Genomic DNA, 12,891 nt, shown 5'->3' with positions numbered 1-12,891 from the left:
TGGAGCAGGAGTATGGAGACTCTTGGGTGGCTATCTGACACCCCACCTCTGCTGTTACATACCTGGGAGGCTGGTACAGATACCCACTGGGAGGGCTTGGGAAGGCCATACAGCCCCCTGCAGATCTGTGAGGCCAGTACAGTGGCCCACTGCTGGCTGCTGCTGTGGAACTGGGAGGCCTACCTCTGCTCTCCCAGTTACCGAGCAGGGAGCTCCAAACTTGGAGCAGTGGGTGCTCTTGGCCGTCTCCACAGAGGATAAGGGGAAAGGGAGGCCCGGGTTAAGGGAAGTGCAGGGGGGGTTGAATATTCACCACTCTCAGTCCGTGGAGAAGTCCGCAGGTGACCTGGATCCAAAAGGCCTCAGCTGGGGGGATGTCCCCTCTCTCCCAGGAAGCCTCAATGTCAATGTTCTGGCTTCAGCTACCCCTCCACTCACCAATTTCAGAGTTTCGGATCCTGTGCCCCTCAGATAAGGTGTCCGCTGGTACCTGTCATCTTGGATCTCTATGGATACCTTTTCAAAAAGTAATTAATTTAATGTAATTCCCACCTCAAAATATATACCTCTCATGAATTTAGTTGCACAAACAAGAGATAATAGATACTATCAAATCCCATATGTCCTTTTATATGTATCTATAGTTAAGTGTAAATATTTTAAATTTATTATTTTTTTTGTAGTCCTGGACCTCACTATCTAGACCAAGCTGATGTCTAATTCACTAATATCTATCTGCCTCTACCTTCCAGGTCCTGGGATTAAGGATGTATACCATGATAACCAGCTTTAAATTATCTTCTTTGCACATATGATGCCATACTGTAGTAATTATATATATATATATTGGAGATCTCTCTGTATAAACAAAAAGAGCTGACTTTTTTCTACTGTTGCTTGTTTTCTTTATTTATGGATATATTATATTCATATGTGTGGATGTCTTTAAGTCATAAAACTAGTCACATTGCTTTAAACCCTTTTTATATGAATATTCCTGAAATAAATAACCAAAAGTAATTTTAATATGCAGATATTTTTATCTTTTTCACTTTTACCGTAACTTTGGAGATGAAGACTGGGATTTCAGTTACATTCTGAATGTAAAAGAATGTTTATCCATTCTTTTCTGCTGTCTCATGTAAACCATGTTCTCTTAAGGAAAGTGAAACATAACTTTGTTTTCCATTGCCCAAGTAAATTGTCTTAGACAATTTTGGTTTTTCAGTTTTCTTTGGTTAATAAAAACAGTGAGTTTGGTGTTAAGAAAATTATGGGCTCAAGTTCAAACTCTTGTTTCAAGACTGTCTAGGAGAATACTATAGACATTTCTGATTTGTTGGAATATTTTGTTGTATCAATTTTCTTAGAGTTACCTTCACATCCTTTTTCTTAGGGTGTAAGTGATAGGGTTGACAGCAGGAGTAAATACTGAACACAAAAGTGAGAGCAACTTCAATACACCTTCTTACTGAGTCACTGATGAGAAGCCATAAACAATGCCCAAAGTCTCACAGTAGAGAATGTCCACTGTTTAGTAGGATGTACAAGTGGAGAAAGCCCTCTGTTTCCCTGTGGTAGAAGTAATCCTTAGAATGGTGCAGATGATGTTAATATAGAAAGTCCAGGTAAGTAGGAAAGGACCAAGAGCAAATAAAGATTTACATATAAGAGAAGTCATTTCAGATACTTGAGTATTAGTGCAGGGCAGTTTCATTATTGACTTTAAGTAGCAAAAGAAGTGGGCAATCTCAAAGGCAGAACAAAATGTTAAGCAAAAAATGGAGATCATGAACAGGACAGTTGCCAGAAACCCAGCCAACCAAGAGGCCACTGCTAGCTGGAAGCAACCCCAGCAATCCATGATACTGGAGTAGTGTAGTGGGTCACAGATGGGTATATATCTATCATAAAATATTACACTAAGGAAGAGGAATCCTCTTGCTACCAGGAAAGCAAAGAAATAAAACTGAGACAGACAAGTTGGAAAGGAAATAGGTACGTGAGCTGATAATAATGTCCTCAGCATTGTGAACTCAATGTTTGTGGTATAGCCAGTCTCTAGGAAGGAGAAGAGACCAAGAACGAAATACATGGGTGTGTGAAAAGAACTATCAGCTGACACCATAGTGAGAATTACAATGTTTCCCATGAAAGACATCATATAAATGGCCAGAAATATGCCAAAAAAGAAGAAACTGAAGGCCATGGAGATCCCCAAAACCCTAAAGAACAGTTTCTGAAATTTGGGTGATATTTTCTTCTTCACTGATAGACATGGATTTAAGTAGGTAAAAATTTGAAAAAGAACAGTTGATCAAACACTATTTTAGGAAAAAATTTGAAGTGCTGAGCACTTATCCATAGCAAACCTAATTGGTTTCTTCAAGATTCTGAAACTTAATATATTTGAATATAGTCTCTCAGGAACCATTTAGAAAGTTATTCCTTTGTTTAAATTACCATGTATTATTTAGAATGTGACTATGACATATAGCTATACACATTTCCAAATATTTATTTGGGAAACAGGAGGCAATATTCAATCCTTAGAGATCTTACTTTGTTTTGTTTGTTTGTTTGCTTGCTTGTTTGTTTGTTTTTTAAACTTTTGTGGGTGGTGCTATCTCAGTCATCAATAATCGTACTCATACGTAAAAGGAAAGTTTTTATTGTCTCTTTTACAAATCAATTGCTTTGTGTAGATTATGTTTCATCATGACAAAATACATCTTGTCCTTAAAATTTTATTTGATAACAAGTCATGAAAATCAGTACAAGAAGAATAGTAGACCAAGAGTTAACAATGGACAGCAGGGAAGCAGTATGGAATAATGGGGGGGAAAAAGTTGTACCTGGATGCATAGCTCAAGTATGTCACTATGTCACTTTTACTAGCTGTGTTCCCTGTCATGAGTTACACTTCTCTGGTAGTCATTTTCTCATCTATAGAATAGTATATTAATTTTACATATTACATTTTACACAACTACTGATCAATTCTAGGTACCTGCTATATTCCACAAAGATGTCTCTACTATGAGTCAAATTTGCTTAAAATACTGAAAAAGTCAATCATTTCTAACAAATGAAGAATGCTCTGTATTTTATGGAGTTAACATTCTGGTAGACTGTAAACACCCAAAACAAAGAAAGTGACCTACAAAAGAATGTTGAGCTACCTGTTATGAATTTAACAAATACACAAAAGAGATGCATGTATGAGAGAAGGATATTTTGCCTGAGGTGATCAAAAAAAAAAAAGGCTAAAAAGACATGAAACCTAAGAAATGGAAAGGAGACAGTAAGTCAGAAATTAGAAATGGGGATAAGGGTGAATATTCTAAACAATGCACTAGGTCTTGAGCTAGGAAAGAACAAGTTTTGAAAATCTAATGTAGGTTGCGGGGAATCTTATGAAAGAAGTGGGAGTTAGTAAGACCTGGAGGGGACAGGAGCTCCACAAGGAGAGCAACAGATCCAAATAATCTGGGCACATGGGTCTTCCCTGAGACTGATAGTCCAACCAAGTAACATGCATGGAGATAACCCAGAACCCCTGCACAGATGTAGCCCATGACAGTTCAGTCTCCTAGTGGGTTTCATAGTAATGAGAACAGGGACTGTCTCTGACATGAACTGATTGGCCTGCTCTTTGATTACCTCCCCCTAATGGGGGAGCAGCCTTACCAGGCCACAGAGGAAGACAATGCAACCACTCCTGATGAGACCTAACAGAATAGGATCAGAAGGAAGAAAAAGAAGACATCCCCTACCAGTGGACTTGGGGAAAGGCATGTATGGAGAAGGAGGAGGAAGGAAGGGATTGGGGGGAGAAGGGGGGAACTACAGGGGAAATACAAAGTAAATGAAGTGTAATTAATAAAAAATTAAAAAAATCTAAAGTAAACTAATAACATAAGAAAGTGCAAGAGAGGAGGGAGGAAGAAGGATGAGTATGGCAGCTCATTCAGTTTCTTTTACAGTATCCTAAATAAAGTATATTTAACTAATACATAAATTCACAGGAGTGTATTATGTAGTAATTTTTTCTCATGTATGGCTTCAAACACTTCTGGTGCTTTTCAACAAATAATTAGAATAAGAGTTTCAAAGAGTAACCAAATTAAAAGACTATTCAGTGGACCATATGAGACCCAATAGAACACCTGATTGCCAAAAAGACAGAAGGAAGACAAATTGATGTGTTTAGGAGGTAGAAATATCAGGATTCATTAACTATAGATGTGAGGAATACAGGAAAGGTGAATGATAAAAAATGAATTGTGAGTTTCTGGTTTGAATAATTGATACTCTTTACTTAGATAGTGAAGTTTGTGTGTAAGGAAAATTTCAGGGTTTTCAGTTTGCATTGTCTGAAATTTGTGAAATTCTGTGTAGAGAGGAGCACACAGCCAGGTCTGTATGTAACCCAGAAGAGAGGGCTAGGCTGGGATATAAACTTAGAAGTCTTGTGAATATGGATAATATTCAAGGAAAATATTCAAGGAAATTTGACTTGATGACATGACCTGGAGAAGGATTATAAAATAGAGAAGAATGTCTACCACCCAAGTTTGACTTTCTCTTTCATTTGGATTAAACAGAGAAGAAGAAAGATGGGGAGATTGAAAACAAGAAGTCAGAGAGGTGAGACTGAAACCCAGGAAAAAGTAGAATAAGAAGATTCACATTATAGAATTATTAGGTTTAAACTTACTGGAAGTTTATGAGGGAAATAGACTCATCTCTTAATCTAGTTATATGGATAGTAGATTGATGAGGGAGATAAGAACAGAAGAGAAACAGGGGAATTGGTTAGAGAGGTAACATTGTCCTACCTTTTCTATGAGGCATTATAGAGGGGAGGTTGGTGATACATAAATAAATGAGGAGCTAATTTGTGGTAGTATATTTTTTAGAAACTGAAAGAGAATGGAATGTAGAGCCCAAGTGCTCCCTTTTTGATTCAGAAAAGTACATCTTTGTACTGCTGTTGTTTTTAATCAAGAGGAAGGATATGGAAGATTGTCAATGTTAAATTGTTACATTTAATCTTAGGGAGATGTCTGAGTTTGCATGTGCAGTTCCTGTTCTTTCAGTAAAGTATGATTGACCATTCTCTAAGGGGTGGGTGAACGTATGCAGGAGGCTCGAGGGCAAAGAAACGCTGTAAAACAGTCAGAACTGGATGTAAGGCTACATCCCAGTTAAAGAAATTCTGAACCTAGGCAGTGTTGAGTGGTTATTTGATATTTAAGATTATAAGTTTAAAATGTAGAGCTAAAATAAACCCATTTGTCTATACTCAATAAATTTGTCTTTGTAAGAAATTGGCTTTCAGAATTATTCTCCATAGAGTCCTGAGCATCACTTAGGTAATTGCTTAGCACTTGGGTAACTTTCACAAAGTCAGTGTAATAATAAATAAATCTGAAGTTGAGAGTGCAAGATGTTAGGGAACTCCACACTGGCATAGATATGATTAAAATGCATTGTATGCATCTATGACAGTCTCAAAACATAAGTGAAAATATATCATTAAAAATATTTGGCAATACTTAGCTTCTGAGATCATGAAGCAGATAGTAGATTAATACCAGCTTGGGGCTTTGGTATGTTAGAAGAATAGAAGGGAAGAAAAGCAAGAAATTAAAAAAATATCAATTATAGTGAAATATGGCAGGTCTCCCCCATTCTACCATAGGATGCTGAAGAGAGAATGGATTTTTAACCCATCATTTTACCAAACTCTTTATTTGCTCACTGCCTGGGAAAGAACAGACAAGTAAATTATCATTCCTAAGGTCTGAAGTCTGGTATAAAAAACAGAGCAAGAGTCAGCACCAAGTTTTCATATCTAACTCCTGCTCCTTCCACTGCAATATGCATTTGTTTGTTTACTTATTCATTCATTTATTTTTTCATTTCTCTTTTCATTTTCCTCCAGTATCCCAAGGGACCATGTTAATGTATATTATGTAAGCACATGAAGGAAGGATTACTTGCCATTTAGTAACTCATATGTTGTCAGCATAACCTTTGGAAAAGTCTCAGAACTTTTACAAGTTTTATTCTTTCTAAGTATCTAATGAAGCATCTGGGAGTAGTTCTTTGATTTGCTTCAGTGGACTTACAGATGAGAAAATGGATACTGATGATTACACAGTCACTACAATATAGTGGTATTTCAATTATATCTCTTTCCTCTGGAGAGAAAAACTTAATCTTATGCATATTGATGAAAGTGTGAATTTATAAGATCTAATTACATTATGAGCCAGAAGTTTTGGTCAGGTAACTGGATAATAGGAACCATATGGGGTTGCCATCATTTTGGAATTTACAGCAAATGCAGGACATTGTGGTAAATTTTCAGGACAGAGTTGTAAAAAACAAATAAAAAAGCTGCTGTTGGAAGTAAAATTCTTGCAAGGTAGAATGACATTGTGATGGTTCCATGTCTGAAAACAAGGAGGGATAGCGATCTTCCAGAAAGAATGTTTAAGAAATGGTCTAGTAAGGTGGGTTTCATGTTGGTCATTGGATTTAGAAAGATTTTACTGGACTGAGGGCTAAAGAGAATTGACAGGAACACACTGTTTGTGAAAAAGAAAAGACCCGAAAAAGATTTCAAAAATGAGTCACAAGAGTGGGAGAAACAAAGAAAATGTCAGAGTATACTGCTGTAGGTAGAAGGGGAAAGGAAATAACAGACATGAACTCTAATATGAAGAATATTTTGCCAAAAGACAGACAAAAAAGAGACAAACACAGAGAGAGGGGGGAATAAAGAGAAGGAGTGGGGAAAGAAGAGACAAACAGACAGACAAATACAACAGAGAGAGACAGATCCAGATATAGAAATGAGGATAGAGGGAATATTTTCATTCTTGCTCTCCTTTGTAAAGTAGAAACTTAATCTAGTATCTAAGCAAATAATGTCACTAGAGAGAGAAGGAAAGAGGAGAGATGTGCAAGGAGATGTGTCATTGAGCCAGGAGTAACTCAGAAGAAGGTGAAGGGGCTAGGATGAGTAAAAAATATATGGCTAGAGGTGCTGTATTAAGGTGGGACTGAAAAGGAATCCTTTAGAAAAGTAGCAGTTAGTTAAAGATGGATATTAAGCATAAAGATAATTAGCTCATATTTCTGTTCCATTTTTTAAAAATTAATTTTATTTTTATTAATTACAGTTTATTTATTTATTTTTACCATGCTGATATTTAACCTTATTCATTTAAAATTTTATATTAATTACAGTTTATTCATTTTTATCCCAGCTGTAGCCCCCTCTCTCATTTCCTCCCATACCCTATCTCTCTCATCTCCTCCCATGCTCCTCTCCAAGTCCACTGAGAGGGGAGGTCCTCTTCCCCTTCCATATGGCCCAAGCCTGTCAGGTCTCATCAGGACTGTTGATGATTTAAGCCATTCTTAGATATCTATGATGATCCCATGTTGGATATGTTCACTTCCCTTTCCTCAAACCTGTCTTCTTGCTTTGTCTGTATTTGCAGAGCCCCAAGCACTTAGTGGAGGAGACCAAAGTAAGAGTCTAAAAAGGATAACTAGTTCTCAGTAACATTACTGTGTTTTTTAACCAGGAATTGATCTGGCAACAGGATGCAGATGTGTCACACACTCTTTAAGTGTTACACAGAACCTTAGGAATCATGACTTACCACCATTCTTTCTGTTTCTGAACAATCATAACTTTCTAACTTCTTTGAATATCAGAAGGCTTCCAAAGGAATCGTTAAGGAGTCTGACACCTGAAATTACTTTTAGTTTTCAAGTTCTTGTGACCAAACTGTTTTTTGGCCCCATACGGTAACCTCCTTTAGGTTTCAAATGGGCACAATGCTCACTAATATATCTCCCTTTTAAACTAGCCAACAATCTTCTGCAAGCAGAGCCTGGGTAAAACAAAAACCAATTATCTTTAAGTTGGCTCTCAGGGGAGCTTTGCTATTTAATTGAGAGATCGATGTTGGGTCCTCATGACATCCTGAACTCCCATTCAATGACTGCAGACTAATGGTGTAAAATTGGATATTGGAGTATGTGACATGTCGTATGGGTCAAATGCATCATCCATCTAGGTCAGACTCTAGAAACTGTTGAAAGTAACAAGCAGTAGTTTCACGGAGGGCACAATGCTAAAAGCGCTGAAAGTAATGACTGAAAATCAAGGCATTAGATCCACATATTTCTAGGCCTGTATAATTTTGTGTCACTTATATTCACACAGATCTAGTTTTTCCTACTTTGAATTGTCCTGCTGACCTTACAAGGATGTTGTTTGACTCAAATGCAGTGTTGTGTGAGGAGTCCCTGTATTAGCTGGTAAACTCCCGAATACATCTTACTAGCATTTTTATAGGAAAAAAAATGAATGATGCTACTGATCACAGAAGTTGAAGGCTGTTTTGTCTTAAAGTTCAAGGAGGTTTTAACCCTCCAAATTGGAAGCAGAAGTCTACTTTATTTTTTATATCATTAACTAGAACCTGAAAATACCCAAATTTCTTTTACCTCAAATATTCAGGAAACCTTAAGTAAGTTTTACATACTAATTGACAACACAACTGCTATGGTTTGGTTTTTATAGTCAAGTTATAAGTCCTCTTACACAAGATGTCAGAGGCAGTTTTTCAAACCACTTACCTTGTCATTAATCCTGTGTTGGACAGATTTCATGCCCCTCCTAGGTATGTTACCTAAGCATATGATTATAAGATTTTCCTGCTTTTCAGGCTATGCAGAATAGAGTTCATAAGTGGAGTAGAATATTTCTGTAAATTATTTTCCTGTTTCTTTGATGCTACCCAACTACAATTACAAGCACATCACTAAATCTCTGGCTTTTTAAATGTGGGTTCTGAGGGGTTAATTCAGTTTCACATGCTTACTGAGTTATCTCCCCAGCCCCTATGTGAGCATCCTTTAAGTATCTATCAGCACCATAGAAAACCAGGGGTCTGATATAGTCTTTGCCATCTCAGAACATCATAATTGCCAGAACACCATCAGAAAGTACTCAAACAACATTAGGTACCTCCCCTGTAATTTAGAAAATCTCTAAATGGGAAGAGGACAAATGGGAGGGAGAAAGTCTGCAAAGCTGAGTGTATGACTATGCAGTCAAATATCTACTGCAAGTGGCAGTCAAACAAAATAATCAAACTGCTACATGATCAACACAAATTAAACTCTATATAATCCATAGCAAAGAGGTTTTCAGGATAAGTTACTGAAGATGTTGAAACTGTAAAGATGCATTGGAGGCCCTGCTATCTGCTTTGATCTTTGCTTACAAAATTGTTTCTTAATAACATCACACATATCATTACAAACCATTGGACTTTGGAGGATGAATAGAAGTCTGTTATGAGAAAAAGACAAGCTAGGGAGTTCTCTAATGATACCTGTTACCCGGGCAAACAGATGAACTATAGCAAACATAGGTAGATATACACATTTTACTAAGAAAGGTAAGACTAATATATATGTGGAAAAAACACAAGGATTCTTCAGATACAGCTCTTGGCCTTGAATAGCTCAGCAAAGTAACACTGTCTCCTACTGCCCAACTTGTGGGTAGCTAAAATTCAGCAGAAAGTTTGGTTAAAACCAGTAAGTACCACATAATCTATACACACACACACACACACACACACACACACACACACAATGCCAACCTAAAAATCAAAAGAGGCAGTTTTTTTTTTTAAATCTATGCTTTTTGCAAAACAAACAAACAAACAAACAAAAAAACTCGATTTCATGGACAATGCATAGTTTTCACACAGGGAATAATAAAGAAGACAGTAGAAGCAAGCCTCCCATCATCACCAAGCCTTTAAAAGGTAGCTACTAGAAGGCAGTTATGGGTACTGGAGGGAAGTTTGTGTACTTATACTATCCTGAACACATTCTTATTTCAGTATATTTTTACAATAGTGATCATAAAATGCATGATGCTTTTAGGGTGCTTCTAGTTTATCTTAGAGACCTTTCTGCATTGAGAAACATACATAGAGCAGATCTCACTCATTTTAAAGTTTTCATACTGTTCTTACAAAAAAGTCTAGCTTTTGTTGTACCTGCTCCACAACTCCTGAGGGTTTTCATTCCTCAGGAATTAGATGTTGTTGACTGAATCTGTTTGTCACTGGACAGAGTGCTGGTGTGTTGTCTTTTCCCTTATAGCATACATGTTAAAAGAGTGAGAGTCCTGAAATTATAATTATTTTTTTCTCAAATGTCTGTTTTGAGGTTGTGCTGAAAAGATTAACAGAAAAGCAGAAATTCTTTTTTTAATTTTATTTTTCTTATTAATTACATTTTGTTAACTCTGTATCCCAGCTGTATCTCACTCCCTCATTCCCTCCCCAATTCCACCCTCCCTCCCTCATCTCCCCCCTGCCCCTTTTCCAAGTCCATTGATAAGGGAGAACCTCCCCCCCTTTCATCTGACTCTGTTTTATCAGGTATCTTCAGGACTGGCTGCAGTCCTGAAAACTCTTATACATTGAAAGAACAGATAAAGTTCAAAATTTAAATGTTTTGGTGTCAGAAAAGAATACTTACCTTAATATATTTTAGCTAGTATAAGAGTCACAATGAGTATCCATGAACATTTTTTCTAGTATTTCCTTCTAATAACAAGGCCTTAAATTGCTGATGCAGTATACACATATTTTTAGACATACTGACTCTTGCAAACCCCTTCTCCAAAGTTATGTGCCCCTCCTTCTTGTTGACACTTGATATTAGATGTTTTTATTTAAGGTAATCTGATAAATAGCAGCTAGTTTCATTATGCTAATTTAGTTTGATTCTCTCTGAGTACTAATGAGTATAAGCATGTTTTCATCCATGTGCCTGCCACCTAGGTTGTGTATTCTGTGCATTGGTCATTAATATCTTGTGAATAATTAACTTATATTGTTTTAATGGATGTGATCCTTTGTGCAGCCCACATTTGTGTTTTTCTTGTTTCAAATGTCTTTCCCATACCATTTGTCTGTTGATTTTGTATTATTGCAATATCTTATAAAACAGAAGGATAGGGGCTTTGTCTCTTTCTGTGGTTGCGGTCAAAGGAATCAGTCTTTTAAAACTTAAGTGATGAGGTGTGTCTTATTTAAGAATTCACTTTCTATAGTACAGCTTGAGATAAGAGATGGAGATACCTCCAGATGATTTGTTCTTGTACAGGATTTTTTGGCAATTCTGGGTTTTTTGTTTTTCCATATGAAATTGAGAGTTTTTCTTTCAAGGTCTATAAAGAATTGTGTTGGTGTTTTGATGGGAATTGCATTGAATTTGTAGATTGCTTTTGGAAGGATGGCCATTTTCACTGATAATCCTACTGATCCATGAGCATGGGAGATCTTTCCATCTTCTGATATATTCTTCCATTTCTTTCTTCAGAGACTTGGAGTTCTTTTCAAACAGGTAATTCGCTTGCTTGGTTAGAGTCACCCCAAGGTACTTTATGTTTTTAGCGGCTATTGTGAAGGGTGTTTTTTCCCTAATTTCTTTCTCAGCTCTTTTGTACATAGGAGGGCTTCTGATTTTTTTTTGAGTTAATTTTGTATCCAGCCACTTTGCTGAAGGTGTTTATCAGCTGAAGGAGTTCTCTGGTTGGATTTTTGAGGTCACGCATGTATACTATCATATCATTTGCAAATAGTGATACTTTGACTTCTTCCTTTCTGATTTGTATCCCCTTGATCTCCTTTAGTTGTCTTATTGCTCTAGCTAGAATTTCAAGTACAATGTTGAAGAGATATGGAGATAGTGGGCAGTCTTGCCTTGTCCCTGATTTCAGGGGGCCTGATTTAAGTTTCTCTCCATTAAGTTTGATGTTGGCTATAAGCTTGCTGTACATTGCCTTTACTGTGTTTAGTTATGTGCCTTGTATCTCTGATCTCTTTAAGACATTAAACATGAATGGGTGTTGGATTTTGTCAAATGCTTTTTCAGCATCTAAGGAGATGATCATGTTTTTCTCCTTCAGTTTGTTTATATGGTGTATTACAATGACAGATTTCCATATGTATACCTAAAGAAGCTAAACAAGAAGGAGGTTCTGGGGTAAGATGATCAATTCTCACTTAGAAAGACAAATGGAATAGACACTGGAAGTAGGAGAAAACAAGTAAAAGGACAGGAGCCTACCATAGAGGGCCTCTAAAAGACTCTACCTAGCAGTGTACCAAAGCAGATGCTGAGACTCATAACCAATTCTTGGGCAGAGTGTAGGGAATCATATGAAAGAAAGGGGATTTAGGAAGACTTGGCGAAGATGGAACACCACAAAGACCAAATATATCTGGACACAGGGGTCTTTTCTGAGACTGATTATCCAAACAAGGACCATGGATGGATATAACCTAGAACTCCTGCTCAGATGTAGCCCATAGCAGCTCAGTCTCCAAGTGGGTTTCCCTAGTATGGGGAACAGACACTGTCACTGACATGAACTCAGTGGAGGGCTCCTTGACCTTTCCTCCACCCCGAGGGAGGAGCAGCCTTGCTAGGACACAGAGGAGGAAAATGCAGCCAGTCCTGATGAGACCTGATAAGCTAGGTTCAGATGGAAAGGGAGGAGGTGTTCCCCTATCAGTGGACTTAGAGAGGGGTAGGAAGGAGATGAGGGAAGGAGGGTGGGATTGGAAGGGAATTAAGGAAGGGGCTATAGCTGGGATACAAAGTAAATAACCTGTAATTAGTATAAAAAATAAAAATAAAGAATTCACTTTCTAAATAAACAAAACAAGCAAACCCAACCAAATGAAACAACCCTATAAATTTAAAACAGAAGAAGGAAAGAAAATAATACCTAATCTGAAGATATGAAAGAGCAAATAAAATTAT

The 12,891-nt window shown here is 37.1% G+C and overlaps 1 pseudogene; it reads right to left on the bottom strand.

Moving 5' to 3' along the window:
- Nucleotides 1-1,319: 1,319 nt before the first annotated feature.
- LOC110543675 (olfactory receptor 10A4-like) lies at nucleotides 1,320-2,279 on the bottom strand (annotated as a pseudogene).
- Nucleotides 2,280-12,891: the final 10,612 nt, after the last annotated feature.

The sequence above is a fragment of the Meriones unguiculatus genome, chromosome X (genome assembly GCF_030254825.1).
Source record: "Meriones unguiculatus strain TT.TT164.6M chromosome X, Bangor_MerUng_6.1, whole genome shotgun sequence".
Classification (NCBI taxonomy): Eukaryota; Metazoa; Chordata; class Mammalia; order Rodentia; family Muridae; genus Meriones; species Meriones unguiculatus.
This window is presented reverse-complemented; position numbering and strand designations above follow the sequence as displayed.